Raw genomic sequence first — 26,593 nt, 5'->3', positions numbered from 1 at the left:
TTCTGTTTTCCTCTTAAGTAGGTAGTCAGAGAAAGATTCCAGCTCAAATTGGATCTCTTCTAGTTTTCTTTTTCCTTCCTCTACTGCATCCCCTTCTTTCAATTTGTCCTCTAGCTCGCGAATTTCTTTGTTCAAGATGTCAATAACGGTGCGAGCCGTTTCCACAATCAACATCATCCAGTCCCTGGAGCAACGGTTCGAGATGAGAGCCCATCGCTCCAGGAACTGTCTGATTTCTATGAACATCCCTGGGATGTTACGGACTCTAAGTCCGATAGGGATCGTGCCAGCTCGTAGATAATCAAGCATAAATTTGGCATGAAGTTCCGTTCTTTTGGATTTCTTACGGAGATTAAGCAACTTATTCCAATCTCCGTTTAGCCCTCTAGGTACAGTAAAGTCTTGATTACCGTCAGTAGGGAGGCCAAGCATCTTGGCGAAATCATCATCAGTAAATCCAAATGTTTTTATAGTATCCATTGGTGCTGATTTAGATGGAATTTAGCAATATTCAGATATTTTGGTCACCTGGATTATTCCAGGCCGAACTAAATCTCAAGAAAGGTCAAAGGTATCTAACGGTTAAGTGCACATTCATACCATCTCACATATATCTCTCATTCACAGTCTCTATTAGTTCATTTAGCGGGGGAACCCAAATGTGACCCCCACAGCTCAGGGCTGTGAGAAACAAGACAAAAGAAGGGGGCTTCCCAAGGGTTTTATTGATAATATAGGCAGGCCAAGGGGGAAAAAAACAACTGTATAGAAAATGAAAGAAGGTACCCTGCCTAGTGTTTATAGAGGTCCTAGTTAGAGGATCCAAAAATGATAAAAAAGGGGGGGTGATTAGCCCAAGGGCTGACGCTGCACAGGACAAACACCAGGTCAATCAAAGCAGACTAAACAAGATATATTAGAAAAATACATACTTTTTATTTTTCTTCTTTTTAAATATATTATTAGTAATTTTCAGAGGACAGACATATACAAATTAGATAGTCACATTGATATATCGCAAAATACATAGCAAAAGTTTTTTTTAAAGATTAAGAGCTACCCAGTACTGACCACACTTCAGACAAACTTACACACTCATTCATACAGGGATTGTCTCTAACTCTAGTTTAAGCATTCAACTACCATTCATCCATTCATATAGTCCTGGCTTAGGCAACAATAGATATTCAGTAAGTTGCCTAGATCGGGAGGTTCATCCAGGTAGATAGTATTAATACGGGTCCTGATGTAGTTAGGACAGAATGCCGTATTCCTGGGAAAACATGCCGACGCGCGTTTCGGTGAAAAGCCAATATGGCACCACCTTCATCAGGGCCAGGGTAGTATGCTGGGTAGGGGGAGAGAAGTAAAATCTGGAAATAAAAAAACGTTGTCTTAGTCCCGTATTTCCAATATATAAGCACATAAACATTTCATTTTCATAGTATTATTTGCTTTTTAGAAAAGAGGAAACATGTGTAGACCTTCTCTATATAGTACATTTGAGGTTGACATTCTTTGACACTGTGCAGCAACAGACCAGTTGGGGACACTCCCATAAAAGATTCCCTATTCAGTGGAATCTAAAGAAGGCAACCTGATAGCCTAAGCTAAATGAACAATAGAGTCTACTTCACAACACTAAACACACATTTAATAATCACACACTCATTGTCGTTCACCTAAGACCCCAGGGCTTTAGCTCGGCCACTCAATATTAGTGTTTTTAATACAGAAAGGTGCAGGTGGTAAGTAGCATGACCCAATTGTCCTAATTTGCCCCAACAACTCATAAGTTCTTCTAAACTCGTGTGGCATTGGTAGTTTCACTTTAATTAGTATTACCTGTTTGTTTTGTTTAAGGTGGCGTATGATTAGAGGGCCACCGTCACGACTGCAAAGGGAGATGGATTCCAATTGTAACCTTAATAAAAAGGTATAATCGATTATTGTCATTAATCAAAGATTTCCTTTTAATACTTAGTGAAACAGTTAAAGGCCGGAGAAATCAATTAACCAGGCTATTTAATCTGGGCTTGTGGTTCCTTTGGTCGGGCTTATGCGGCTCATTGCTCCACCAATTAGTTAACATAGGTAAGGTAACCAGAGATGTAGAATTCTTTAGATATAAAAAGATAGGTCATTATATCTATGTTCTTAATAATTAAAGAGACACTCAAACCCCCCTCTAGAGAGACAGACTAATAGGAAAGTACCTACTATAGTGTAAAAAACTTTTGAGTATTATCTCATCTCTTCAAAGACGTCCTGTTGGTCAAGTCGGAAGATGAACCTGTCGTCTCGCTATCAGTGGTGGTTGTATCGATAATAAGTGCTCCTGTTGGTAGCGCATTAAAAGACGCCCATTAATTGTAGCCCTTCTTTAATCTATACTCTAAGGTGATAGTTTTTTAGAAAATTTATTCATGACCCAGGTTCAGTTACCTGCAAGGACTAATGTTGTGGCTTCGGTCCCGCTGATGAAGTCAAAGCATTTGAATCAGAGGCTCCGGTAGCTGGTAAATCAGGGAAACAAAATACGGGGGGTAGTAAGCCGATTATGAGAGGTCACAAGTGCCAAAGAACAGAGTGAAATATATCCACGGGTGATGGGTAAAAAAATAAATAAAGGGAAAATCCCCTCAAAATTATAGCCTGGTTTGTTTATAGTTAAGGCTCCTATAAGGTACGTGGGGTGGTCACAGGTTATAACGGGCTGATAACCAAGAGGTGTAACATATAAACTGTGAGGGGAAAAGCCCTTTAATAGTGTCAAACAGTCGTGCTAGAGATAGCAAAACCCTTTAGTGGTCTCGTACAATCGTGTAAGAGAATAACTCCACGGAGCACATAACCGATAAGCATAACCACACTAGCAAGTAATTTTAAAGAAGCGATTTACCTTTAAAAGGATCAAGTCAGGCTTTATCGCGGGGATTCCACCAACTAGGACGTATTCAAGAAGGAAGGCTGCTCACTGGCATTCCTAAAAGCGGACAACAGAATTACATATTGTCCGTTACGTGAGGGCATTTGGACAGGCTCCGTTATGTGGACTTGGCTGGACGCTTAAGCTAAACCGCGATGTTAGATAGCTTTAACAAGGTAATTACCTTAGTAGAGTCAAGTAAGGCTTTGTCACGGGGATTCCACCAACTCGGACGTACTCGGGATGGGAGAAGGCTTACTCGCATTTCTAAAGATGGACAACAAAAATACATATTGTCCGTTATATGGGGGCATTGAAAGGGCTCCGTTATGCGGACTGAGGTGGTCTCGTAATTCTGCTTACCGTCACAGAGTCGGTCGTCATCTTCATATGGGGTTCCGCCGGCAGCCAAGTCGGCCAAATGCACGATACAGGACACTCGTCTGTGCGCTAATAGGATGACATTTAAATAGGTATTTACCCGCGCTTTTTTTTGGAACTTTCCCCAGCCGAGTCTCGCGTTATAACGAACACTAAAGAGGGACTTTTTGCTATGGGGGAACTGTCCCCGCCATGTTGGTTAAGTTGTATAGTATTAAATCGGGCGCCTTACAGATGACGTTAAAGTAAATATTTTTATCGCGCTTTAACTTGGGACTATACCCAACCGTGTCTCATGTTTTGGAGAACACTGAAAAGGGACTCCCAACTGTGGAGGGACAATATCCGCCATGATGGTTGAAATGCCGAATGGGGACCCAATAGTTCTTAACGTCTCTCCTCATTTAACCCCTTCGAGGCTGATGACGAGCTGGGCTCGTCATGGTGTAGCCTCCTCAAACACTGATGACGAGCCCAGCTCGTCATAAACAATGGCATTTTGAAAATTACAGCACAGCAGCAAAATATCGCTAGCAGCGATGGTGTTAAAGGAGCACCTGCTCAACCATCTTACGTGACCCAATGATATGCCAAAACGGAGGATCATACGGAGAGATGTAATTATGGTTACGTGACAAGAACATGTTATGTCACTTTCGCCCAGTCTCCAGTGGGATAGAATAAGGAAGTTGATAGCGCTCAAGACTAGACATATTCTAGTACTCCCATCCGGGTATAAATGGTCTAATATGCGCAAGCTGTGTTACAATTCATTTCCTTATATTCACACAGGTTATTGTATTTAGTCTGACTATACTGTATTCCATGTACATTGACCAGTGGTTTTCCAGCATATTTTTACAGAATTGCTTGGTGCCAAGGGCATTCTTCGTTGAGCCCTTTTTCCACCGCATTTAGAAAAAAGATCCAAAATACCTCCCGTTTTTTTCGGAGGTTTGTGGTGTTGGTTCCTGGGCAGGTTTTTATTTTCTCTAAAATAAACCACCGAAGCTCTAGCTCTGTATGGTTTTTCTCCGCCCAATGCGCCACCAATGGAGCTGCTTGTTTTTGGTTCCTAATATTGGACTTATGTTCTCCAATTCTAGCCCTGCATTCTCTGCCAGTTTCTCCAACATAAGGAAGATTGCACGGGCACAATATCAAATAAATGACATTGCTTGTGCGGCAATTGGTCATATTGGCGTTGCGTCGTACAGACACAGTGCGGGTATTGGTGGTGACAGTTTCTCCAGTAATTGCCTGTGGGCAGATGTGACATGTCCCACATCTATGGTTGCCATATATTGGTTCCAGTCCGGTGATGGCTGTCTGATTATTTCCAGATGTCTCCCGAAATTTACCCCGAACAAGGTGGTTTTTAAGGTTGGCGTTTTTTTTTTAACGCAAAAATAGGGCGGTTTAAATGTGTTTTTTCATGTTCCAAATTCAGGATTTGCCAGCTGGAGTTGATCGCTTGTCGTATTTTGTGGTTCATCTCAGAATGACGGGTCACGCATACCAGTTGCTTTAGTTTTTCCGGTTCTCTTTCCACAAACATAGCCTCCCGGTCGGTGTATCTCGCCCGTTTAAACGACTCCTTGATGAGTCTGGGTGGGTATCCTCGGATCCGGAGTTTTTCCTGAAGAATGTCAGCCTGAATCAAGAAGTCATCCAGATACGTACAGTTCCTTCTAATGCGAAGGAACTGACTGTAGGGGATACTATCCCTTTGGCTCCGCGGGTGGTAACTGGCATATTGAAGTAGGGTGTTGCGTGCCGTAGGTTTGGTGTATAGAGAAACTTTGATGATGTTGTCCTGGTGCTCAATCCAAATGTCTAGGAATTCTATTTTAGTTGTACTTAGGTGGCTGGTAAATCTCAAGTTGGCGTCCGCCGCATTGAGCCACTCAATGAATTTGTGCAGTTGTTCCTCAGCCCCCTTCCAAATAAAGAAAATATCGTCAATAAAGCGTTTCCAGCTTTTGACGTTTTCGTAGAAGGGGGCCAATTCATTGAAGATATTTGTTCTTTCAAACTCTCCCATGTACAGACAGGCAATACTTGGGGCACAACTAGCTCCCATACTTACTCCAGAGGCCTGCCTGTACATGGTGTTATCGAATTCAAAATAGTTCTCGAATAGAACTATCTTGAGACATTCCAAGATGAATTCCTTGTTGGTGATCTCAGTGTTTCTAGAGATGACAGTTTCAATCGCATCATATGCTCCTTTTTGGGGGATGTTAGAATACAATGCTTCCACATCTAGTGTGACCATGACTTCAGAGTTCTCAAAAAATTGAGTGCCCTCCACCTGCTGAATAAAGTGTCCTGTATCGCGCACATAGGATTTTAGCTCGATCACCATTGGATTAAGGAATTTATCAATATATTTGGACAACGGCTCGGTAGCCGAGCCAATTGTCGAAACAATTGGTCGCAGGGGTGGATCCAAGCTGCACTTGTGGGTCTTGGGAAGCCCATAAATTATGGGCATTTTAGTGTTGCTAGGAGTTAGAAACTCTGCTTCATCCTCACAGATTTGGTTCTGTGATACAGCTTTCTGGACCATTTTTAATATGCGCTTTTTTAAGGCATTCTCAGGATTCCGGGTGATCCGTACATAGTGGCCTGAAGAAGACAGTAAGTCAGTCATTCTTTTTTTGTAGTCAGACGTATCAAGTATTGTGATTCCTCCCCCTTTGTCACACGATTTTATTGTGATATTTTGATTTGTTTCAAGTTCTTTGAGGGCTCTGTTCTCTATGATGGACATATTGGCCTTAGGTATGGGTACATACTTAGTCATTTTGTTTATTTTTTTCATCACTGTTTTTTCAAAGATGTTAACCTCAGGGCCCACCATTTCTAAGGTGGGAGTAAACGAGGACGGTGGTTTACATCCTGATTTATTCTGGTCATTGTCAGTGGGAGGTGCCTCTTGGAAAATTTTTTGAAGTCGAACCTTCCTGAAGAAAAGCTGTAGATCTCTATTCAGTTCAAATTTGCTGAAATTAGCGGATGGTACAAAGGACAGCCCTCTTGATAAAAGTTTAATGGCTGCAGGGTCTATATTCTCACTGGAAAGATTGAACACAGGGAGCCCCCTTATGTTCGCCAGTATTGATGATGGCGGGTCTGCACATACATTTGCGGTTGACCCCGACCCTGATGGTAGTTCCTCGTCTGCGGTGTTCTCGACGGGGGTCGGGAATTGCCCCGGCGGTTCCCTAAAAAACGGTTCTGTTGATGGTTGCGTTCAAACCCTCCATTCCTATTGCCTCTATTTGGGTTATGCCCACGGTTAGAGCTGTGACCTTGATCATAGTCTGTATCAAAACTAGGGTCATACTCATCGGGGGCATCCCCCTCAGAGTCAGTGGTCTCTGAGAAAGTTGTGACCTTTCTCCCTTGGCCCCATCTGGGTGCCTGACCGCGAGGCGCACTTTCTTCTAGGGTGGTATAAAAGTCCTTCCCTAAATAGGGGTATGCCCTTTCCTGATTGAACATTCGGATGTCCTTTCTCAATTTTTCTGTTTTCCTCTTAAGTAGGTAGTCAGAGAAAGATTCCAGCTCAAATTGGATCTCTTCTAGTTTTCTTTTTCCTTCCTCTACTGCATCCCCTTCTTTCAATTTGTCCTCTAGCTCGCGAATTTCTTTGTTCAAGATGTCAATAACGGTGCGAGCCGTTTCCACAATCAACATCATCCAGTCCCTGGAGCAACGGTTCGAGATGAGAGCCCATCGCTCCAGGAACTGTCTGATTTCTATGAACATCCCTGGGATGTTACGGACTCTAAGTCCGATAGGGATCGTGCCAGCTCGTAGATAATCAAGCATAAATTTGGCATGAAGTTCCGTTCTTTTGGATTTCTTACGGAGATTAAGCAACTTATTCCAATCTCCGTTTAGCCCTCTAGGTACAGTAAAGTCTTGATTACCGTCAGTAGGGAGGCCAAGCATCGATTGTACAAGACCACTAAAGGGTTTTGCTATCTCTAGCACGACTGTTTGACACTATTAAAGGGCTATTCCCCTCACAGTTTATATGTTACACCTCTTGGTTATCAGCCCGTTATAACCTGTGACCACCCCACGTACCTTATAGGAGCCTTAACTATAAACAAACCAGGCTATAATTTTGAGGGGATTTTCCCTTTATTTATTTTTTTACCCATCACCCGTGGATATATTTCACTCTGTTCTTTGGCACTTGTGACCTCTCATAATCGGCTTACTACCCCCCGTATTTTGTTTCCCTGATTTACCAGCTACCGGAGCCTCTGATTCAAATGCTTTGACTTCATCAGCGGGACCGAAGCCACAACATTAGTCCTTGCAGGTAACTGAACCTGGGTCATAAATAAATTTTCTAAAAAACTATCACCTTAGAGTATAGATTAAAGAAGGGCTACAATTAATGGGCGTCTTTTAATGCGCTACCAACAGGAGCACTTATTATCGATACAACCACCACTGATAGCGAGACGACAGGTTCATCTTCCGACTTGACCAACAGGACGTCTTTGAAGAGATGAGATAATACTCAAAAGTTTTTTACACTATAGTAGGTACTTTCCTATTAGTCTGTCTCTCTAGAGGGGGGTTTGAGTGTCTCTTTAATTATTAAGAACATAGATATAATGACCTATCTTTTTATATCTAAAGAATTCTACATCTCTGGTTACCTTACCTATGTTAACTAATTGGTGGAGCAATGAGCCGCATAAGCCCGACCAAAGGAACCACAAGCCCAGATTAAATAGCCTGGTTAATTGATTTCTCCGGCCTTTAACTGTTTCACTAAGTATTAAAAGGAAATCTTTGATTAATGACAATAATCGATTATACCTTTTTATTAAGGTTACAATTGGAATCCATCTCCCTTTGCAGTCGTGACGGTGGCCCTCTAATCATACGCCACCTTAAACAAAACAAACAGGTAATACTAATTAAAGTGAAACTACCAATGCCACACGAGTTTAGAAGAACTTATGAGTTGTTGGGGCAAATTAGGACAATTGGGTCATGCTACTTACCACCTGCACCTTTCTGTATTAAAAACACTAATATTGAGTGGCCGAGCTAAAGCCCTGGGGTCTTAGGTGAACGACAATGAGTGTGTGATTATTAAATGTGTGTTTAGTGTTGTGAAGTAGACTCTATTGTTCATTTAGCTTAGGCTATCAGGTTGCCTTCTTTAGATTCCACTGAATAGGGAATCTTTTATGGGAGTGTCCCCAACTGGTCTGTTGCTGCACAGTGTCAAAGAATGTCAACCTCAAATGTACTATATAGAGAAGGTCTACACATGTTTCCTCTTTTCTAAAAAGCAAATAATACTATGAAAATGAAATGTTTATGTGCTTATATATTGGAAATACGGGACTAAGACAACGTTTTTTTATTTCCAGATTTTACTTCTCTCCCCCTACCCAGCATACTACCCTGGCCCTGATGAAGGTGGTGCCATATTGGCTTTTCACCGAAACGCGCGTCGGCATGTTTTCCCAGGAATACGGCATTCTGTCCTAACTACATCAGGACCCGTATTAATACTATCTACCTGGATGAACCTCCCGATCTAGGCAACTTACTGAATATCTATTGTTGCCTAAGCCAGGACTATATGAATGGATGAATGGTAGTTGAATGCTTAAACTAGAGTTAGAGACAATCTCTGTATGAATGAGTGTGTAAGTTTGTCTGAAGTGTGGTCAGTACTGGGTAGCTCTTAATCTTTAAAAAAAACTTTTGCTATGTATTTTGCGATATATCAATGTGACTATCTAATTTGTATATGTCTGTCCTCTGAAAATTACTAATAATATATTTAAAAAGAAGAAAAATAAAAAGTATGTATTTTTCTAATATATCTTGTTTAGTCTGCTTTGATTGACCTGGTGTTTGTCCTGTGCAGCGTCAGCCCTTGGGCTAATCACCCCCCCTTTTTTATAATTTTTGGATCCTCTAACTAGGACCTCTATAAACACTAGGCAGGGTACCTTCTTTCATTTTCTATACAGCAGGTCAAGGAAGGTCCAGTGCAACAGGTTAGCTAGACAGGTGCGGGTAAGCCTCTGGAGCTGTTTGGGTGCCTTTAATTCAGAACAGGAAATCATTCAGCTGTTCACTTAGCCTGGAATGAAGGGAGGAAGTTCAATTCTTCCTTCTCAGACAACATGCAGACCACAGGCAGTAGAATAGTCCTACTTCTGTAATTTCCACAGGTCCAGAAGTGTACTGAAGAGTGGGTCTGAGAGTCCTGTAATATGCCTGTTGCCTCTTTTAAAGCTTCTAGTTTTTGCTGCCTCCCCACAGAAGTGTCCTAAACGACCTTCCTCCCTGCCCTGGTCCAAGTCCATCTGAGGGCATAATAGGTTAGTGTAAAGTTCTTTGTGTGTGTGCTGGGGCAGGTGAGTGACAGATCTGCCCTCCATCCTGCCCTAGATGGCCAATCCTGCCAACGCCTAATCTCTGTATTCTGTGGATGTCCAAGAACAATACACAAAGGTGGGCTCCCAAATCCACCTGGTCATGTGACTCAGGATACAGGCTGCAGGCACCAAATGGTTAGGACAAGAAAATGACAACTTTCTAAAAGTGGTATTTTTCAGAATTGTGACTTAAAACCTAACTTTACCTTTAAAGAGGGTTTTCAATGACAATTCTTTAGAGACCAGAAGCGACATTCCTACCTACTCCCAATCATAATTCACCACTTATTAAATGTAAATTCTAACTCTAAGACTTTCAGTATTCACAAAAGGCATTTAGGAGTCCTAAAGTTAGGAGTCCTTACTTTAGGACTTCTAAATGCCTTCTGTGAATACAGAAAGTCTTAAAGTTAGGATTTTTCTCAGTTAAGGAGTAGTAAAGTTAGGACTCCTAACTTTAGGGCTCCTAAATGCCTTCTCTGAATACCGAAAGTCTTAAAGTTAGGATTTCTCTCAGTTTAGAAGTAGTAAAGTTAGGACTCCTAACTTTAGAACTCCTAAATGCCTTCGGTGAATACCAAGAGTCTTAAAGTTAGGATTTTTCTCAGTTTATGAGTCGTAAAGTTAGGACTCCGAACTTTAGGACTCCTAAATGCCTTCTGTGAATACCGAAAGTCTAAAAATTAAGATTATTTCTCAGTTTAGAAGTAGTAAAGTTAGGACTCCTAACTGTAGGACTCCTAAATGCCTTCTGTGAATACCAAAAGTCTTAAAGTTAGGATTTTTCTCAGTTTAGGAGTAGTAAAGTTAGGACTCCTAAATGCCTTCTCTGAATTACGAAAGTCTTAAAGTTAGGATTTTTCTCAGTTTAGAAGTAGTAAAGTTAGGACTCCTAACTTTAGAACTCCTAAATGCCTTCTGTGAATACCGAAAGTCTAAAAATTAAGATTATTTCTCAGTTTAGAAGTAGTAAAGTTAGGACTCCTAACCGTAGGACTCCTAAATGCCTTCTGTGAATACCAAAAGTCTTAAAGTTAGGATTTTTCTCAGTTTAGGAGTAGTAAAGTTAGGACTCCTAAATGCCTTCTCTGAATTACGAAAGTCTTAAAGTTAGGATTTTTCTCAGTTTAGGAGTCGTAAAGTTAGGACTCCGAACTTTAGGACTCCTAAATGCCTTCTGTGAATACCGAAAGTCTAAAATTAAGATTAGTTCTCAGTTTAGAAGTAGTAAAGTTAGGACTCCTAACTGTAGGACTCCTAAATGCCTTCTGTGAATACCAAAAGTCTTAAAGTTAGGATTTTTCTCAGTTTAGGAGTAGTAAAGTTAGGACTCCTAAATGCCTTCTCTGAATTACGAAAGTCTTAAAGTTAGGATTTTTCTCAGTTTAGAAGTAGTAAAGTTAGGACTCCTAACTTTAGAACTCCTAAATGCCTTCTGTGAATACCAAAAGTCTTAAGTTAGGATTTTTCTCAGTTTAGGAGTCGTAAAGTTAGGACTCCTAACTTTAGGACTCCTAAATGCGTTCTGTGAATACTGAAATGAGTAAGTGCCTTCTGTGAATACAAAAATGGTAGTAAGTTTAGGATTTTGTCTTAAGTTAGTTCTGTGAATCGGGCCCATGCAGTCTGTACCGGTATGTCTCCCCATAGCTGAAGAGGGCTTCAAATACTTAGGACTATAAATTTCGGAAAATGTGACAAACTGCTTCACCCACAACATTCAACACGTCCTAGTGGACTTCCGGGATGGCGTGGCTCGTGGTGGTGTCTCCCCCTGACACTACTAGGAAGAGCTGCTATGTTTAAGTTGACCACATTACCCAAGCTACGATACATCTTCCAAAATACGTATTGTAAAATACCGGAGACAATCTTCAGGACAATAAATACTGAATTGCGCACTTTGCTATGGGACGGCGGCCACGCCCGAGTGGTGCTGAAAACATTGCAATGCAGCCAATATAATGGGGGAGTCACACTACCAGATGTCTGGGCATACTATAGAGCGGTACACCTTCTAGTCATCAACAAATGGGAGCACAAAGCCCAGGATCACCCCACATACACCCTAGAGAGACTCCAATTTCACAAATGCTCATACCTCCTCTACATATGTGGGGGCCACAGAGTGAGAAGCCTGCTGCCAGCAACACAGAGGGTGATTGAGGCTTGTGGGAGGCCGAATGTGTGATGAAGGGGAAAAAGACTAACTAACTCCACACCCCTATGGGAGGGTAAACAGATGGCTGAACTTGCAACATTACAGGGCTTTAAAGGACGGGACAGCATTGGAATCATGACTATGGGGGACACAACATGACATGGCACCCTGATGACATTTGCAGATCTACAAACAGAATATAGCTTGACAGATACGCAGCAATATATATATATATATTTAACTCCGACACCCTTGGCAGGCGCAAAAATCTGATATTGCCGATCTCCCGGAATTTGCCCCGTTAGAGGGCAGGCTACTACAGGAAGAGATACCGGGCAAAGCAGTCTCTTGGACATATAAAATCCAAATAAACAACATGCCAGATGATTTATTAACACTTAGGGGAAAGTGGGGGAACCTCGTAGGCACATTGGTAGACAAGGATTGGGAGACGGCCCAAATGCATCTTAGAGAGGTGGCAGTTAAGCTCAGACTATGACTGGTTCAGTTTAAAATCTTACACAGGGTGTACTATGACAGGGCCAAATTACACGCGATGGGCAGGGAAGAGATGCCGGAGTGTCTGCGATGCAGAATAGAACGCGGTTCCTTAAACCACACTCTATGGCACTGCCCACAAATACATAGCTGGACAGTTAGTGCAAGAACTAAATAATGTACTGCAGGCACAAATCCAGATGGACCCTAAGTTTGTTCTGTGAGGCATCCACATGGATGTTGACATTCCTAGATATCAACCTTTACTCAGTAACTTAGGCCTCATAGTGGCAAAACGTGACATAGCCAAATACTGGGGTGGACCAGAACTTCCCACCCTGAAGAAGTGGCAGACCAGAATGGATATGTAAATGGGAGCTGAAAAGTCTAAAAAACATATATATTTTTTTAAAGCAATAAGGAGAGGCACCAATTTTAGAAAAATTTCATTTTATACCTAATGGTTACAATATGGGTTCCCAGCCTTCGTGCACAGTGTATTACCCCAGAAGGAAGATAAATGCTTTTGGTGTTCAGCAGAAGGGTGTGGGGGGGGGGGGGGGTAACTGGACTAACATTGTCTGGGAATGCCCAAAGATGAAACATTTCTGGGAGGAGATTTAGAAATATTGTAGACACAAGTTAGGCTCTAGGAGAGCTATTGACAACTACATTGCAACTGTTGGGTATTTCCCAAATATAATAGTTAGTACTGTACAAGCGGAGGTTTATTTAATTTGTCTAAAAAATCCCTGAATGAATCTACCATCAATTTACTTTCTCGTGGACTGTCCTTTGTCCCTAGTACATTTTTGAATCAATTTGAATTAAACAGAGATATTCAATCATTTTTTCGAAAAAAGTTTTTTCAGGACATGATACTATGCCCAGTAACAATAAAACAGGTTTCCGGCCCACCTCCGTATTTACACCTACGCTGGACCAAGTGGGACCGGAAGTAGATATTTTTGAGATAGTAGTATATTCTAAAATACAACATATGACTAAATTTGTACCTAAACCATTGTTCAGTCTCAACTATGATGAATACCAAGCCCTCAAAAAGCTATCCATGGACCATTCTCTCACCATCAAACCCAGTAACAAGGGGGGGTGGGATTGTAGTCTTGTACTGCATTGACTATAAAGAGCAAATCCTGACCATGCTTAATGTCGAGGAGCATTATCATCGTGTTACCACGTACCCCTCGGGAAAAAAACATACTGAGATACTTGAGATTTCCCTGTAGGCCCTGGAGCATGGTTCCATCTGCAAACAGGAATTCGAATACCTTAATAAGTCTTTTTTTTTTATACCGGTTTTAAACGGGGTTCCAAAAACACACAAAAAGATCCAAAACCCCCCTTTAGGCCTATTGTGTCAACTATAGGATCCTTAGTGGAACCTCTCTCGAAACATGAGGATGCGTTTCTGCTTCCATTAGTCCTTAAACTGCCTGCCTATGTCCGCGACACAGGCCATTTGATCAGCAAAATTGAGGGCCTGAACTTCAATGGCAACACCAATATACTAGTCTCAATGGACATTGACGCTTTGTATACTAATATTCCTCAAAGTGGGGCATTGGAGGCAGTTGAAAGTGCCCTTGATCATCAAGACTGTCAGTGTAACAATCACTTCAGCCTGGAATGTTTATCGATTGTGCTTAAAGAAAACTTCTTTGACTTTGACAGAACCATCTACTAACAAGTCCAAGGCATCATCATGGGCGCTGCCTGTGTGCCTAATGTAGCCAATACCTACATGGGTTGTTTTGAGAATAGAGTCATCTATAATGAGGTAGCCCCTTTTTATGAAAATATTTTTCATTGGCACCAATTTATAGATGACATCTTTTTTATTTGGAAGGGTCCCGAAAAACAACTCATGGAATTTTTATCCTGGATCAATCTGTGTGATCCCCATTTGAGATTCAGTCCTAATATCAGCAAAATTAAAATTTAATTTTTGGATGTATGGATTCAGGTCACCAATCAAACCATCGGGGTGGCTTTATATACCAAACCCAACGCTCACAACACTCTTCTAAATTACGAAAGTTACCACCCTCGGAGCCAAAAGAATAGTATACCTTTTGGTGAATTCATGAGGCTCCGTAGAAATTGCACCAACATTCGTGACTTTGAATTACATGCCTCCAGGTTTAAAATCAAGTTCCTTAATAGAGGTTACCCCCCAAAGATTGGCCAAAGAATCCTATAAAAGGGCTATATATTTCAATAGAGAAGCCCTTTTCTGTTCCAATAAAAAGAAAGAAGACAACAAACTGGTAGAGGTTACTACCCACTCTAATTTTAACGATAAACGTTGGCAAATCATCAATTCGCAATGGCACATCTTAATCACAGACAAAACTGAGGAAGCTCTTGAAAAGCCTCTCTTTGCGTTTCGGCGCAACAAAAATCTTACAAACTCATTGGTCAGAGCGTTGGTTACACAAAGTACTGGCTTGGTTCAGAAATCCATTACAGGGTCTAACCCTATCTGTGGCAACTGCAACGCATGTGACGCAGCTATTGTCACTTCGGAATTGAGATGGGGAAAGAAAACATTCTTCCTTAAGGAGATGACCAACTGCAGCATGAGCAATGTTATCTATCTTGTTCTTTGTCCCTGCAATAGAGGTTATGTCGGAGAACGAGCAGAGAATTTAGAACTCGTTTCAGCAAACATAAATCCTCTATTCACAATGAAAGGGCAGGAGCACCATTGGTTGCTCATTGGCTGGAAAAGCAACATACCATCCATGAACTGAAATGGCTCATTCTGGAACAGGTTCACAAACCGAAAGATGGCAACATGGATGCCTATAGGCTCAAGAGAGAGTGCTTTTGGATCTTTACTGTACAGACTGCTAGTACTGTTCTGAACAAATGCCTTCCCTGTAAAAATGCCATCATTTAACCCAGATAGATATAGCCTTTTCGTACTTTTTCTGGTTATCTCCCTCCAGTGTGGCTTAGGGGGACTCCCTATTGAGCATATAATTGGCTCATTTATTTATCATTCTTTTGACTGTGCAGCTCATGGTCTTGTGTATATATTTGGACTCTGTGTTTTTTCCATTGACTGATTTTTTCTGATTTTTTAGGTCGTTTGATTGCTTTGTTTATTCCCTTCGTGTACTTGAATGCCAGTCCAATATGGCCGACGTTTGATTCCCCTTTGGCCTTCCTTTGTTAGTAACTATCTGTTTTCTCTATTTTGATAATTGTTTTGGGACTTTAGTGTGTGTACGTTTGTTTCCTCTTGCTGGCTACTCGTGATTGTTCCATGTCCTTCCCCAAGTGCCCCTTTTCCTCGGCCCGGGGTCGACTGCCCGGCGTGGCTGGATTCTCCGCCGCACTTCCGACCCTGCCTGCTCGTGACTGCTCTGCCAAGCCGCGCCGCTAGTGAGCCGGGTCCCGGGGGAGGGTGACACGGCAGCGCTCTCTCTGCTGCCTGAACCGCTCTCCTCTGGTTCCTGGGCCGGGCCCGGCGTATCTGCCTCACAGGGGGTGTTGGAGCGGTAGAGCGGGAGTGCCCGGTGGTGCTTACCGCGATGCTTCGGTTCAGCTCTTCTCCTGCTGGCCTCTGCTACTGGGTGGTACCGCCACTTGGTCCTGGGTCTGGGAGGCTGCGCGGCCGTCGATCCCTTACTCCCGCAGCACGGTCCTGTTATCGCCGATAAAGAGTAGGGGTTCGCCGACGAACGACGATTCCTCCTCAATGATTCTTCTCCTCGTGCTGCTCCCCATGCTCCTAAGATAAGAGTCGTCCTGGGGCAGCCAGTTTTTATCTCCCCCCAACGAAGGTGGCCGTGTTTTGCGCGCTACCCCCCCATTGGGCAATTCGAATGTTGCGGGGGCCCATTGGCCGGGGGGTAGGCACCACTGTGGCTACCGGGTGGGGGGGGCGTTCCTCCCAGCGCAATTTTCGCGCCAAAACCAGTTCAGGTTGTAGGTGTTGGGGTGATCGGCTGCCATTATGGCGCGGCCCTTTGATGCCCCCGATGGGGGCTGGCCTCTGTGATTCTTCATCCTTATCCCGTCCTGAGGTAGTTGTATGAATCTAGGACCAGTGTGGTTACTCTTTAAATTGTCATTATATTTGGTCCTTCACATATTGTGCCCACTGTTTCCCCACAGATACTCCAGTCTACTCTTTTAGTTTTGAGAGACCTTCAGTTCTGCTACAATAGATGAATTTTATGTGGTAGCTATTTTCTTTTGAACAATACTAAAATTGGACTGTGAGTATTGCTTCACGTTTCCCTCTTGTCTGTTTTACAGTACCTTGTGCAATAGACTCTCATTTTAGCCCATCTTGTGGTCTATATTGTTTGCACAGATACGTATACTTTACCCTTGCCAGGACATACTCCTTTGCTCCTTTGTTATTCCAGAGTGGCCCCAGCTCTAGGCTTGTGGATTGTTTTTCTAAAACGTAGGTGCGCTTCTTAGTTGCTCTATTCCTCTCTTTTTACTTTTTTGCTTCTATTTGTTTTAGGACTTCATTTTATTTTCTATTCATATATTTTTGCTTAGTCACGTTCTTCAGTTTTCTATTTTTTCCAGGACTTCTATGTCCATCCTCACTATGCAGGTACTTTTTGGTTGTTCTATCTGAATTCACATAAGTATAGTTTACATATTACTCATGCTCTGGGCGATTAATTTTCACTGTTGGGTGTTGCTTCTCTTTTTGGTTCATGTTGAGGTTCTTACTCATACTGACTAGTACAGCAGTTTTTTTTATATCTTTTGACCGTATGTCTTATTTGTCCCCACAGAAAACTGTTTTAGCCCTACCTATACACTATACCTTGTGTGTCTTAACTTTTGATGGCTTCCCTCTGGCCACTTACCAGTATGATGAAGTTTGCACCCTGATGAAGGAAACCTCAAGCAGTGGCATTTCTGAAACGCGTGTCGGCGCTTTTCATCTTTGATTCTCATATGTGTGATTTGTGATGTATTGATTTTGTAAGTTCTGAATTAAGTTTTCTCTTTTTTGTCTGTTTTTAGGATAGCTGTTGTTTTTGCTTGTAGGTCTGATATTTAGTCTTGGTCCATTTGCCAGGTAGTTCTCTCTGAGTATAGTGTTGTTAATCTTTCTTTCTTCTAGGGCTTGTTCCATTTTGTGATTTTTTTGTTCATCATATTTTGTTTGTTGTCATCTATTGTGATTTCCCATTTTTCACTAAAAAACCTTTTATGTTAAAAAAAGAAAGTATTTATGGAAAAACATGTTTTGTACCAAAAATAAGTAACGATTTTTAATATGTTGAATAAATAACTGTGACTCCAGTTTTTCTGTGGGTTACATGGTTATTATATATGGAGCTACTGCCCATTAATATTTAGGATTGCGGGGGTTTTCCTTCATGTTTCTTATTGCAAGCGGAAGGTTTATACATTTCGGCATTAGTGGCAAGATCACTAATAATTCAAAACTGGCATAGTGAGAATGTACCCACATATTACCACTGGCAGGCTAAATAACATAAATTCAGAAACATTATGCCCTACGGCTGGGCTCTTGCGTAAAATTTAGTGCCCGCTGGTAATCTTTTGGAATTTAGCCAGCAGACAATGAAGATCTAACAGAAAGTGGTCATTTTTTTTTTTAGGGAAATATGCAATATGTGTTTTTAATGCATCATTTAAGTAATACCCTCTTGTCATATAAGAAGTATATTGTATTGATTAATCATGTATATTTGATTATATGTGTTAAGCTTGCAACTTAAATATTGAACATTTTAGGCACTTTTGTATATGTGTTACTACCTTATAAACTCTCAATAAAAAAGAGACATCTGAAAAGACTGTGAGCAGTGTTGTCAGCACCCCAAATGTAAAAGGTTACTTACTGAAAGTCAACATCCTATCTAGACTTGCACAGCAATCACTGCATCAGCAATGGTGAATATTAAAGACTTTCAAACAAAAAAAAAGGTTAATCTACTGTGTCACTTTCTTTAGTATCTAGCTCTGAATACATTTGTGCCTGTTAAGACAAATGTTTTGTTTACATCACAATTAGAGATCTAGGTTGGACATCTTTTCTCATGTTTGTAGATCTACTACATGCCATGTTTAGAACACACACTGGCCCCAGCAATGCAAATACTCAGGGCCTGATTCACTAAGGTAAACTAACACTTTTGTGCAAGTTTACTATTTTTTTTGTATTCACGAACTACCAACCTAATTCACAAAGGTAAACTTACACTTTTGTGTAAGTTTGCTATATTATGGTACTCTAAAGCTACAATTTTATTTTCACTAACAGTTATTTCATGACGGTGGGATTCTGCATTTGGTGCAGAAAACTCTGCACATAAAAATATATGACAGGCCTCTAATTTATGTGCAAAGTCTCGAGTGCGGAGTCTCCACAGTCATAAACTTACTATTATCTCGTAGTTTGTGAATACCAAATAAATAGTAACCTTACACATAAGTGTAAATTTATCTTTGTTAATCAGGCCCTCGATGTTGGACTTTTATCAGAAAAGTACGTGAGGCTGTTCTTCAGTATTAAGCTGGTAATACTGCTTGGTACTAGACTAACCCCGTGCCTGCCTCTAAATAAAGACTGCAACGTGAGGAAAATTAATTCCAGGGACATTAGTGTGAATAATATCTATTGCACAGCTCCATCTTCTAATCACCAGATGGGTCAAAACATCTGGGGCTTTGGGCGTGTAGCCACCTAATCTCCATTCTGGCAACAAGTGCAGTGTTGTTTCATCACTGCTGAAAAACCTCTAGCTAAAACATAACCAACTAATGTGCCAGTTATTCAGAGTTGATGTTATCTTGTAGTGTTTCCAGGTTGAGCAGCGTGAATGGAGAATCAGCAGGAGAGGAGGCAAGGGGAACAGAAGCGTAAGAGCTTCTTCCAGGCCACATTAGCGATTGGCAGGCACTAGGTGCATGTGTGGTAATATGGGGAAGTTCAATGCAATTGGCCTGATGATTTATTAACTTTGTTAGTTCAGTGGAATCCCGAATAACATGGTACCACCTATGTAATTTTCATTTTTTTCTTTAAGTATATCTTTGTGTCTTTATAGAATGCCAAGACTAGTCACGAGTGCCTTGGAGAAACACAGGTGCTGATTTACAAGGAACTGACGCAGCTGCATAGATGCGTCAGTTTCCTTGCGCCAGCGGCAAATGTCCTTGCGCCACCATGGATGCCCTGTATTTACAATACAGTGATCCATGGCACAAAGATCGACAGATGTGTCAGAAATTCTGACGCATCTGTTGGCACGAAAGTCACGCATTGCTGGAGTTGTGTCACTAGCAGGACGCAAATTCCAGCAATGGAGGGCTATACTCACTGTGCTGCGTCAACCCCTTACGCCTACTTCATGCAGGCGTAAGGTTTTGACGCAGTGACAACCTAAAAGTGGAGCAGAGAAATCTTGTAGATTTCACTTTGTCACTTTTAGGAGGCCTTCCTGCGTGGGAACGCCCACCTTGCATACATTAAACCTGAAGCAGGTATAATGTGAAGCAGGGCTTTAGAACGTGACACATCTCCCTAGAAGCATCACGTTGTAAGAAGGCCGCATTGTTTGTGCCACTGTTGGGTCAATAAAAGTGATGCAATGGCGGCTCAAGGAAGTGCAAGGAGACGCATGGGGCTTGTAAATCTGCCCCACAACATTTAACACAATATTGCAACGTTAAATATTAGTTGTAAGAACCGCTCTTGTGACCTCAGTAGCATTCTGTGCAAGAATGCTTCAATTGTGCTCTGGAAAGATACCATTGAAACTTTCGTTTTTAGAGAAATTGATAATAAATTCTTTGCAGAAATTGCCATCAAAGTAAAAGCAGGGCTGGCATTGAATATGGGGGCTCACTGTTTAAAAATAACTCATAATTTTAAAAGCACATGCTGCAGATTTCCTTATGTGTCCAGCAGTTTTCAGGCAACAATAAAATGTCACACTAACTCTGTTGATTAATGTCCTGCTGGAAAGAGATCATAGTTTTGTATAGTGACCTTTTGGGCTCATAATGAAGGAGCGCATAGGGTTAATATGCCTGCTACAACAAATGTGTACTGTGGGTAAACTTGTGAGCTGTGAGTTGAGCTATAAACAGGAAATGTATGTCAGATAGGGGCTAAGGAGAGATGAGGAGCACTGTTGAAGGGTAGTAGTGAGGGAATCCATGGAGAAGAAGGTCATAGGTGGAGGCAAAAAGATTGTTGCAACGGGCAACACCAGCAACGTTTTGCTTCTGTTTTTTAATGGTAGGATCTGGGGTTCCCTAACTTTGTAAACACTGTGGCACATACTTATAGGTCTACGTACCATCAGCTGCTTCAAATATTTAGGAGCAATAGGAAAGAGTTCCAACTAAAATGACTTTTAAATCCAGAAATGCTCTGGGGAACTGGAGTCTAGCTTCTAATTGGAAGACCAAATAACCTCTGAAGGATTACAGAGACCTAACTTAATTCAAATACTCCTAGGAGCCCCATGTATGCTCTGGCTACATTTTGTCCTGATTGAATTGCAATGCTTCATCTAGTCAACTGGTAAAGATTTTTGGTTCTGTTAACTTTTTACTTTGTCATTTAGTCAACTGGTAAAGATTTTTGTTTCTGTTTACTTTTTACTTTGTATGACCTATGTTATATGTTATGTTATATGCTGTTTTATACCGCGCTCAATTACTACTGGAGTATCCTGGCGCGAATAGACCGCTGGGGAACCCGTCCTGGCTTTCCCTGTGAGATGGTCCCTATTGGGTATCTCCAAGGTGAAACCAGGCATCCCCGGCGTCTGTGGGGGGCAGTTGTGGAGATGAGGCAAGCTAATGCCCAGAGTTGCCAAGTGTGATCCCTGGTTAGAGTAGGCACCGAGGTGATAATTATCGAGTCCGCTGACCCTGGTTAACAACCCTGCCGCGTTGGGAATTGAACCCTGGTCCCGGGCCGTCCTCTGCCCCCGGGTCTGCCGCCTCTAACCAGTGAGCCACACCATCCAAACACTACCATGGCCACCTCAATTTCAATATGCTACTTCCGATCTAGCTGTTGTGTAAGCTATGACTCTGGTGTAGCTCTACAAGGCTTGCTTTCCCACATACGGTGACCTAAATGAACTCAGTTCAATGCAACAATGCTGAATTTGGAAGACATCTTATTGAAGACCAAAAATAGGCACTCAATGTGTAGTTGAAATAAAATCATTTGCTTTTGGGTCACTAACAATTCCCGAAAGGAAATCAAGGGTATTGTGGTAACAGTAAACCTATTTTGTTCTTCACAGCTTTACATACACTCTGTACGAAGAAAAACAAACACTTTTAACTAAAATTATTTATTACAACAGGGTGAACCTGTTTCTTGGTACACCTAACATAATCACACTGGATAATATAAAACAGCATGAAGTAACATTGCAAGCAATGACAATAAAATACAAATTTCTAACATGGGTAAAATGTCATCTGAAAGCCTAAAATCCAAAACCTACTTCTTTGCACTACAATAGGAGAGCATATAGTAGAACAACTTGCGAACTAGAGTTTCTTGGAGGGAACAGTGCGCTGCACATCTTGTTGATAGCTCATGCAGTCATTATCAAAAGAGCTGCAGAGAAAGTATTTCCTGCGAAAGGCAAACATGTGCTTCGGTAGCATCTCTCCTCAGGGACTCGACTCTTATCAGCTTCAGGCAAGATGCATCAGCTTCTCTAAATGACGGCAGTAATCAAGATTGCCTTTGGATGGTGTCTTGTAGTATAATCTGTGATGAAGGAGCTCTCTCCCTAAGGGGTTGAATGATGGTCCGTAAATACAGAAAAGTTATCAGGGACGAAAACCTCTGACATAGTTTTGCAAATGTGGTGTATAGATTATAGGCGCCAGAGAAGGGGTCATACATATCTTTAAGAAAATGAAAAACAAGTTTACGTGAATTTGAACTACACCTCTTTGATGAATTATCTAAGGCCTTAAAGACAATCGTAGTATATTGTGCACTCCGATTTAGAATCTATTTGTATCAGACATTTTTGATTAAACTGATTTGCGTGCCTCATATGACTGATGTCTGCCTGACATGTGGTATTGAATTGTAGCACGGCCAAATTGGATAATCTGAAATAAATTTTTTTATCACAGTTGGCATTTGAGGAAACTCATCGATTAGACGCTTGTTACAGCTTCGCTACTAGTAAGTACGTTGGTTGTGACACTTGTGTAGGTATCACACAGGGTGCTGTCAGATAGTTCAAGCTCACTAGTATGCGAGTAATTGTATCGGAAACACGCTGAGGGGATTTACAGGAATCATAGTAACTCTAAAAGGCACATAGAGGGTTCCATCAAATTTAAGAAAAACATTTCAACACAGCACATAGAACTTATCATCACCTTCACAGTATGTTGTGAACCAGGTACCATTAAGTGCATGATAAATTATTGTTTTTTTCCAACAGGTTTGCCCTGACGAAGGGACAGGCCGTCCCGAAATGCATTGGGCGCTTTATCTTTTTTTCATTTCAATTAGGTTGTAATACTTTGTACACAATCATTTTATCATTGAATGAAACTTTGAAAAGTTTTAATATTGCAATGTAAAACTAATATGGAATTTAATTTCATGTGAAGTAAACACAAAGAAAGTTGTATGAAAATAAATACAGTTTTGAACATAATTAATTGGGGTGAAAACAGATTATGCATGAAGTATTAATCCATAAGGCTGTGCACGTGTGAGCCCAAGTTGCCATTTGGAACTTGGACAATTAGACATTATCTAAGGCCTTGACATATTGATGAAGGAACACTTGTTCCATAATGTGTGTCTCATCCAGTGTTAAATCTGAGTCATTATCAGAATGCCTTGACAGTCTTTGTCCTTTTCTCAGTTTAACAAAGGTTAAGGGTGAACACCATTCATGGTGTTATTGTTTACACCAGAGAGCTGGAGAAGCTGTGAGGAGGAACCACCACTTTGTTGAGTGCTTTACTGAGTTGGCCTGCAGTGACTGCTTCTGTCTTGGGCAGTGAAAGAACTGGACTGAACATTCTGCAACTTCTTTATTGAGTATCTCCAAGGGCCTGAAATGGAGCTTGCCTCCTGTTCTGAAGTCTCAGGGACTGCAAAACTTTGCTAACCTCAGGGTACAGCTTCTGCAACCCCTGTTTCAGCTGCCACAGAGAAGGGAAATGCAACTGACTCCGTCCCTGGCTCTGTGTTCTGACGGCACTGCAGAGCGCACCGTCCACATCTCGCACCGCAACCCTGGTCTCACCGACGAAGATGACCAACACCGCTGCCACTGATCAGCTGCTTGCACCATGACCTGTGGGCACTGCACTCCGCACTTCATCATCCTGGTCTCACCGATGCCATCGCGGCGGCTGACTTAGACACCTGTGACTGCATCGTGGCTGGGGGTACTGCTCCTAAGTTCCACAATGCACCACCTTGTCCCACAGAGCCGTCTGGGCCACCCGATGCCAGCTTCCGCTAACTGGCTCGGTCGCCTGCACTGCAACCTGACAGCACCGCATCGAGCACAGTCTTGCACTGCACCGTAAGCCTTGGTCTCACCAATGCCGTCTGGATGATCATCTGCAAGCCGCTGCCTGCACCGAATCGGGAGGACACCCCACCTTGCACTGCTTCCATTTCCAAAGCAACCACAACGGTTGCCACATTCGGCTCGCACCACAGTGTCAGCCGCAACGAGAAAGGTACTGTTACCGAGTCTGTCCATGCTTTTGCTGGCCCATACCGACGCGGCCGGTTAGAACTGTGAGATTTTATTGTTTTCAGCATCGCAGTAGTCCCAGTTGGAGCTACCGACTCATACGAACCACTTTTTTCAAGTATTCTTGTAAAGTGTACCTTTTTACGTACTGTATTGTGGATTTTTATTATTTTGGTCTTGTTTTAAGTCTATGAAATATTGGATATTATTCTAAAACTGGTGTGGTGTCCTTTTGTAATGTTTTGACTGTATTACTGTTGGTTATTTGCAAATGCTTTACACACTGCCTCTAAGATAAGCCCAACTTAAGCAGGGGTTATTTTAGGTGTGCAACTCCCTTACCCTGACTAGATAGAAGGGTCCCTACTTGGACAAAGGAGCCAACCCTTTTCAACTAGAGATTCCCATTTCTAACAGTTTCCATGACGGTAAGATATTTGTTGGGATCTTATTTTTGCAGTTATAATTACCTTTACTTTTATAGATATTATAGCTTACTATTCTTTAAAGAGACATTTTGGTGCATATATTGGTTTGTTTTATCAAATTGGGATACCATCAGTTCCTTTTGCGGAAATATTCAAGGTATTATTTCTGTGTATTTGGACATTTCTCTTCATCTGCACATAATCTGTTGGAGATGATAGCCATAACTGTGCATGTTATTTTGCAGGTTACATTTTTTTGAATGACGTATTCTTGGAATTTTGAAATAAGTTTTGTTTGCTTGAGTGTGTTTTTTCTCATTTGCCTCAGCTCGTTATGGTTTTCTTCCCCTAGCTTGTAACACTTTCCATAGGTTGGAATGTCACTTCCACATAATGGAGAAGTGTATTCTGAGTATTTCAGTGGTCGCATTTCATTATCATCCCTGCATGTTTCATTTAATCCAGGTGTTCATAAGGCATTGGTATCTTATTCTTTCTTTACTTCTCAAAGCACCACGCTCTTTAATCCTTTTAATATGCAACATAGTCGTTTTCACAAAGTTGATGGTTTGGAGACCATACCTTTGTCAATTTTTTAGCAGTGCATTAATATGAGCATTCTTTACCTGTATGTTGGATACATTTATTTTAAACAAGAACACTTGTTGATTATTCGTTTACTGTTCCCCTAAAGAAGGGATCTTCTTCCCGAAATGCATTGGGCTAATTCTACAACTCATCAAGAAAAGCATTGTTTTCCTTTGTTAGAGAGAAATTAATTGATTTGTTTGTTCATCATGTTGTCATGAACATTGATGCTTATACTTTAGTCATTTTTGTTTTCTCAAAAAAAGTGACAAGATTATGGATCATTACCCATCACAATAAACAACGCGTAAATAACTTGATACATTCTGATTGTATTCATATAAATGTTTAAGAGTTTTGGTTACAAAAGTAAAATTAACATTTTGCTGTGCGGCCAGGCCAAGTGGCACTGAACACCATTAACTAAAAGGTTCATTTTGCCATGTCAAAATGGCTGCTTAAGGTTACTTTATTGGTGCTGCAGACCCACTAGTAGAAATGAATTTATAGTACCATCTACTAGAAACTAAGGGGCAGATGTATCAAGTGTTTTGCATGTCGCAAATGCTGCGAATCGCAATTTCGCCGCGTTTGCGACATGAAAAAGTGCAATTGGCATGTATCGCTTCGCATATTAAGAATTCGCATTTTTGCGAATTCTTAGTGTGCGAAAAGTGATTTTTTGCAGAATAAATAGCGATTTCTAATTTTGCATTTCCCTAAGTTAGCGAAAATTGCAGGTGGTAAAAAAAAATACATAAAAAGGCTCCCAGAATGCATTTTCTTTCTTTCCAAAATGGCGTGACTGAACCTGATTGCCAGGAGGCTGCGCATTCAAGCTTTTGCCCAGAGAAGACAAAGACAGGAGAGAATCTTTAGAATACGCATTACGCTGTTCCAGCAGACTCAGGAGGAGATCTATGAAAAATACAGCTACATCCTCACACCATTCTTGACCTGATAAATTAATTGGACCCTTTTTTGGCAGACCCAACAGGCAGAACACAATCAATACCAACACATGTGCAGGTATTGTGCTCACTGCACCTTTTGGCTTCTGGCTCCTTTCAAACTGTAATTGCAGAGGTTGGTGGAGTCTCACGAAGTGCCCTATCACGTTTTTTTCATGTCTTCCTGGACGCAATGCTAAGTAACATCATATATATTTCTCAAATACACAGAAAGCCATACAGGAAACAAAGTTGGATTTCTATTAAATTGCAAGATTCCCACATGGTATTGGATGCATAGACGGAACCCATATTCAGGCCCGGACTGGCCGTTGCGGGCACCGGGCAATCCCCCGGTGGGCCGCATGGTTGGGGGCCGGATCTGGGCCCCTGGGGGCCGTTTTTGTTACAGGGCCGTTTTTGCAGCTATGCTGCAGAAACGGCCCTGTAACAAAAAAACGG

The sequence above is a fragment of the Lissotriton vulgaris genome, chromosome 8 (genome assembly GCF_964263255.1).
Source record: "Lissotriton vulgaris chromosome 8, aLisVul1.2, whole genome shotgun sequence".
Taxonomy (NCBI): domain Eukaryota; kingdom Metazoa; phylum Chordata; class Amphibia; order Caudata; family Salamandridae; genus Lissotriton; species Lissotriton vulgaris.
The sequence above is the reverse complement of the archived record's forward strand: the minus strand, read 5'-3'. Positions refer to the sequence as shown.